The sequence below is a fragment of the Heterocephalus glaber genome, unplaced genomic scaffold, assembly GCF_053883595.1.
Source record: "Heterocephalus glaber isolate CG9 unplaced genomic scaffold, H.glaber_assembly_v1.0 deba00001497, whole genome shotgun sequence".
NCBI classification, from domain to species: domain Eukaryota; kingdom Metazoa; phylum Chordata; class Mammalia; order Rodentia; family Bathyergidae; genus Heterocephalus; species Heterocephalus glaber.
This window is the reverse complement of record NW_028258320.1, coordinates 24,537,240-24,543,869: the sequence shown is the minus strand read 5'-3', so window position 1 is coordinate 24,543,869 and position 6,630 is coordinate 24,537,240. Positions and strand designations below refer to the sequence as shown.

The following is a 6,630-nucleotide window of genomic DNA, read 5'->3' as shown; positions in this document are numbered from 1 at the left end:
CTGAAACCATGAGCAAATTAAACCTCTCCTCCTTTAAGCTGTGGGTATTGGGCATTGTGTCTCAGTGACAAGAAAGCTCATTAAAATGACAAATGTCAAAGACATCATGTAAGGAGAATATGCAGATGAGAGATCTTGATTTGGTCATTTATGAAAACAATCTGCTGCACATACAGTGTAAGTAACCATGGTAATAAAAAATGGATAATTAAAAAAGAAAAGAAACCACCACACATAGCATCTCAAAAGTCCAAAGGGCTCTGTGATCCTCTGAATCTCCTGAAGCTAGCCAAGTTCCTGGTTTTAAAACATGAAGAGTTGGCTTATGAATGGGGTAAGGTTGTACCCCAATTCTTAGAAGACTTTAGCTGTTAAAAAAATCAAATCATAAAAAGTAAAAGCTTTAAGAGATGGCCATTCATATTTGGTGGATTATGTGAAAAGTTTACATGTATACCAAATAAAATCCTAGCTTAGCATTTAGAGCCTCTTATTACTTGGCATTTACCCACCCTCTCCATTTTAACTCCAGCTGCACTGAATGACCTGCCCTTCCCAGAACAGGCTTGTATTTTGTGCTTGTATTTGGGGCTATTTTCCTCTTCAAGGAACACTTTTCCGCTTGTTCCTAGTTATCAAAATCGCACCCATCCTCTCAGGCCCAGTTTATATGTCATCTCCTCTATAGAGACTTTCTTCATTGCCCCAAAACATAACCCTCTCCTTCAGAACTTCTAGAGAGTTTTATTTACACCTTTCTTTCATTTATAATACTTTCTATCTCTAATAAATTTTTCCATTTCCCAAGATTCACATTACTCCTCCACCTCATTCTTTCCCTCTATCCTTGAGCCCCACTCTTAACTATTACTAAGAAGAAAGCAAGATTGAAGTGACTCACACATTTTGACAGTAACTGAGTTCTCATCTAGGCCGAAAGTGTTGGCTTTGAGAGGTGGCAAGGTGTCAAAGTACCAACAGGAAGTGGAGCTGAGACAGGTCCAAATATTTGCCCCTAGGCAAATATCTCCCTCACATATCTCTCATGATTTCTTCTTCTCTTGCTACACTGTTTTATGATACTACTATAGACATGCATGCACACTTGCTTCAAACTTGCAGTCCTCCTGCCTCAGCCTCCCAGGTGCTGGGCATGCATCACCATGCCTGGCTCCAACTTTTTATCTCCCTGAGGAAGGTTGACACCTAATGATCTATGGGTCTCCCACTTAGAAAGATCAGAGCTAGCTGATGAAATCACAGTGGTAGGATAAAGGTAACTAAATAAGTAGCCAAATTTGCAAGATAAGAAAAATACAAAAACTAAAGAACACTCTCTGATCGCAAAATTAAATGTGTTTTTTTAAAAAATTAAATGTGTTACAAGGATTTGAAAGTGATAATGCAGATACATAACTGATGAGAGGGAACATCACTGTAATAACTGGGAAGCTCTTTTCCCAGGTCCCTCCGCTGTGCCCCCCTCAACACACAGAGTCTTCAAAGACAGAGCTTCATTGCCTACCTAAGGGCTGACCCTGCCAGGGTCTACTGCCCATCATCTCAGAAACACGTAAATCTTGCTCAGTCATCATGAATCCATCCAAGTCATTTCTGACTCTGGTTTTGGTGACTGGGCTTCCTTTGTGACCTAGCCTATATCCTCTAGCCCTGATTCAGTTATTGTCTTCTTATATGATTCCTGATGCCTCTTTTTGACTCCTTTCCCAATAGCCAAAGAGTATCCAGGATGGGAATTTTACACTCAAATCTCAGTCCCCATTCCCAGGCTCTGACACCTACAGCTAGGCATTTCCATTACCTACTACCACATAAATGGGACATGATCGATTGCTTACTCCCCTTCCTACAGCTGGGAAGCCCCTGGCAGGCTTTCTCTGAACCTTCCACCAGCCAGCCTCTCTGCTTGCACCTGCAAGTGCTGCCTGTTAGCAAACCTGTAATGATGTGATTCCACCTACCAAAGAAGACTGGCTCTGAGGGAGCTGACAACCCCAGAAATAGTGTGTCATATTTTATATGTGTGCATACATGTGTATATATTCTTGGGGAGAGAGAGCCCTTAGCATTTCTCAGCCCCTGAAAGAGTTCCATGACTCCAAGAAGGCAAAGACTAAAACAAAGTCCCCTGCTAAAAGGCCATTTCCTGACAGAGAAATCAGAATTGTGCATTACAGGCTGGTATTATTATTTTACCAGAAAGCAAGGATTTAATGGCGAGGAAGCATCTACCAAGGGACCCCAGTGTGTGGAGAAACTGGGATTTAAGTCTAATTCTGTTTCTTCTCTTGTTCACTTCTAGCCTGTGCACTCTCTTCTTTCAGGCCACTTCTATGCTTCCCTCTGTTGGTCATGCTACGTGCAATCATCTCTCTGTTTTGTTTTTGTTTTTATTTTGAGGGGGATTGAACCCAGGCCTCTGCCTAATGCACAGACTAGTTAAATGCTCTACTGCTGAGGTTCAACCTCAGCTCAGCTCAGCTCTTTTTTTTTTTGACAATATCTCACTAAGTTACCCTGACTGGCCTCCAACTTAACTATCCTCCTGCTTCAGTCTCCCTGATAGCTGAGATTAAGGGAGTATAGGCATACACCATAGAATTCTTTGTAAATGGTATAATATAGTGTTTGGCACATTGTAAGAACTCAACAAATTTCAGCTGTTCATATTATTTCTCAATCATGTAGAGACTCTTAGTTTAAGAAAGCAGAAGTTCATGTTTTCCTGGCTCTTCTCCCTGGAAGACATTAACAATTTCATTCTTTAGTCACTTTTTCTAAGGAAGCCCAGCCCCTTCAGGTGTCCCACAGCCTAAGAAAAGTGTAGCCAGGAATAAAAGACTGGCCAAGAGAGGATGTTCACCATCTTATGGCTGTATGTGTGAAGAAGTACAGGGCTGGCAGCCAATGCCTGTCCAAACCACAGTGTTTGAAGTTTGTGGAGATATACCTGCTCCACCCTGGGACTCTTCATCCTTTCCTGGAGTCTTCCTTTGCCCTTTTCAATCTGATGACTAAAAGCTAAAGCATTAGCTGGTAAGGAGAGAGGAAGGTGAGGTGTGAGCACTTTCAAAGATCACCTAGGTCTGGGCTGAGGTCTTCTCAGATCATCAACCCGAGTCACATAACCCCCATGGCTGCCCCAGAAATTGCCCCCACCAACTTTTCCAGAATGTCTGATAATCCAGGCCTTGGATTTGATCCTTGGGTCATTTTAATTCCATCTATGGAAGCCCACTCCATCGGGTAAGTTTTTCCCAGGGTAACTTCACCCACATCTGCCCTCCCAGTGAGTGAGTCTTAGTACTTCAGAAAGATCTAGAACCTTGGATCTTAACCCTACTGCAAAGACCCTTGACTCAGAGTCATGCAAAACATTTATATTTTGATTATATAACTCAGTCAAAGGGACTCTTCTCATACTTTGATTTTCTTCCCATTTATACTAAATTTCTTTTATTTATATTTATCTCCCTCCCTAAGATATACATCACATGCCTACCTTGAATTGCCTGTCAGTTAATTTTTAAACAGAAGCAAAACTGGCAGAAACAAAGATGGTCCAGAGAGTTCTTATACATAGAATCTCAATCTCGATTTGGAAATCTCAACAACAAAAAAATTATTAAAACCGTATAATCCCAGTACTCTGAAAAGCTGAAGTAGGAGAATTGCAAGTTTGAGCCCAGCCTAGGTAATTTAGTGAGTCAGTGAGATCCTGTCTCAAAATAAACGAAAAAATTAAAAAGGGCTTGGGGATGTAGCTTCGTCTAAAGGCCCTGGATTCAATCCCCAGTGCCAAAAGCAAAAATCAAAGCAAAAAAAGCAAGTTACCTTATAAGAATTCTAATCATGAAGTGATTCCTACTGTTTTCTGGAAATTGTTTAACCCCTGAAACTTATTTTTTGTATTTGATAACAATGGTGGTATTTAATCTTTGGCATCATTCAAAATGGAAATTGTCTTTACTTCAGTGCAATGAAATAAATCTAATTTAAACAGTAGGGCCTTTTGGAAAACAGAGACTCACCTCTCAATGCAAAGAACAAATATTTGTATTACCTATTTGTATTAAAATATGCAGAAATTTCCCAAGCATTCAGCCAACTTATAAATTTTTATAACTTCTTTGAATTGTTAACATTTTTTTTAACACACTGCATTATTTCAGCTTTGTGAAGGGCTCAATAACAATCTTTCTGGTCAGGAACAAGGAAAGGACATTAGAATAAAGAATGCAGAATAAATAAAAACAAAACAGTACAGCCCGTACATCCACTCATACAAAGACAACTTTCATGGTGAGCTATAAGCAATTATAATAACACAATGTCCTTCATGTTGATTTCAGCAGTGAAAAGAATTTCTCTAGTTATTGAAGACTTTCCTGGCCAAGTTTCAGAAAAAAATCTGATCCTATCCCAATCTGACTTCTGTGCAATGCAAGTCATGCACATTTTAAACACTGATATATAATACTGCCATTCTTCTGCAAACTGTTAACAGCTGTAGAAACTATTATAGCGGGCTTCAAAACATGTCTGTGTAGTCAGTGATCCCCAGACACTTAGCAATCCCAAAGCTATTCCTGGACTCACTCGGATTGCAGTGCGAACACAAAGTTTTGATTTATGTTGGTAATGAAACAACAAACTTCTGATCTTTCTTCTAAATGGCCATTCAGATTACATGAACAGCATGTGCTTCAGGGGAAAGTGGAGGGCAGAATTTACAGAAACAAAAAGGAAGCAAGAAAATAAATGGAGAGGCCACCCACAGTTACCTTAAGGAAAACCCACAGTTGTTGGTACAAAGTGCTGCATTGGAATTATATCCTTGGGTCACAAAAGGCACTTGTGCTTGGAGAGAAAGAAATAGCAGCACAGGCTTTAGATGGGGAGGTGACCCAGCAAGAGCATGTGCCATCAATAGGGGCATGGGCAAAGCCCATTAACACACCCAAGGTGCCACAAGTGAAGACACACAAAAGCCATGAGATTTCTCATTTCAACCGAAAGTTCCACTTCACTGAATCATGACAAAATCCCCTGAAACTGACAAACTCATGCAAGGGAATTTTTTAGCTGTAGCAATCCAACCGCCCCCAAAAACAAAATGTCCACGAAAGCCCTTAAGCTATGAAGTTCCCTTACTCCACATGTGCCAGCCACAACTCAAATGCACAACAGGACTTCCCTAAAATGCTTTGTTTCAAGCAACCATCACAGGCTTCCACCTAGCTTTGCCTCTAAGTTGTTTAAAAGGAATGGAAATATTGATATGGAACCAAACTTCAAAGGATGTCCAATCCTGATGATTAGACGTAACATGAAGAGATCTCTTTTGATAATACATGGCTTCTGTTTCCCAAGTTAAGGACCAAGAAAGTGTCAGTATGTTACTAAAGATAAGTCTTGTGCTTCTCTCCCTGTCAGCGTGGATAAAGGAAAGATGCCAGAATATTCAATCATTTCTCTGTCATTGCAAGTCCTCTATAGCTGGTCAGGAATGGGCCCCATTAGAATAAAACATCCAGCCTCTGTCATGCAGGTATTTTAAGTCTAGTTAGGCAAGAAAACATGACTAGAGTCAGAAAAAAAGTCAAAAATCAAGTAGATCCTAAAGCGTTGACAGTACATTAGAATGGAGTAAATCTGAGTGAGATGGGCTGAAGGGCTGGATAGCTGCAGTCTGGTATTCAGTTTCCCTAAATCAGAGTTGAAGTATAACTGAAATGTTAGAAGAAAAGAAGTTCTAGGATAGTTGCAGTACCTCCAAGGGGTGATCAGAATATATGGTTAATGTTTAAATTTTTAAAAATTCATTATAGTCAAAGACATATTGCTATTAATCACCCTCATCACTTCTTGGCCTTTTGGCTAAGATCAAGTGTAGTATTAATCACCCTCAAATATGGAGGGTTTTTTATACATTAGATACTTGAGATATTTCTAGGTAAATGGATACACCTTGAGACCATGCCCTTAAGTAAAATAAACTGGACACACGTGTGTAAATATCCCATTGTTCTCTGGTGTGAGAAACCGAAAGTGTAAATAAGGACCAAAATGTATAATAGATATTGTGAAATAGGAAGAAAATGTTCAAATGGAAAGGGGAACTAGGGAGGGGGGATGAGGAAAGGAAGGGAAAAGAAAAAAAGAAAAAAGAAGGAAAAATGGAAACAAAGCTTTTGTAAATAAGGAGGGGAAAGGAGGTTGAAGAGAGGGGAGGGGAATGGGAAAAAAAGAATTAAGATATATCGTGTACAGGTACAAATTCTCTACGGTGAATGTGAGCATTATGTATACCTAAAATGTACCGATAAACTTAATTAATTAAAACATACCGCCTCTCATTTCCAACACACTTATCCCCTCATTCTTGCCTCTTTCTGAAGCAGTTCTGAAATCTTCTTCCATGTGTCTTTACAATGGGTGACCAAAGAGGTGATGTGTGTTGCCGCCTCATAACTACAACAGAAAGGCAGGATCCCAGAAACATTATGGTATATCATTAGCAACCTTACGTACCAGTTCTGGCACCTTGCAGCTTCTGGCTCTTTCCAAAAGTCAAAACAACCATGAAAGATAAATGTTTTGAATCAA

At 39.8% G+C, this 6,630-nt stretch overlaps 1 pseudogene; it reads left to right on the top strand.

The window, feature by feature from the left end:
* Positions 1 to 5,881: 5,881 nt before the first annotated feature.
* Positions 5,882 to 5,994, top strand: LOC147825603 (U2 spliceosomal RNA; annotated as a pseudogene).
* Positions 5,995 to 6,630: the final 636 nt, after the last annotated feature.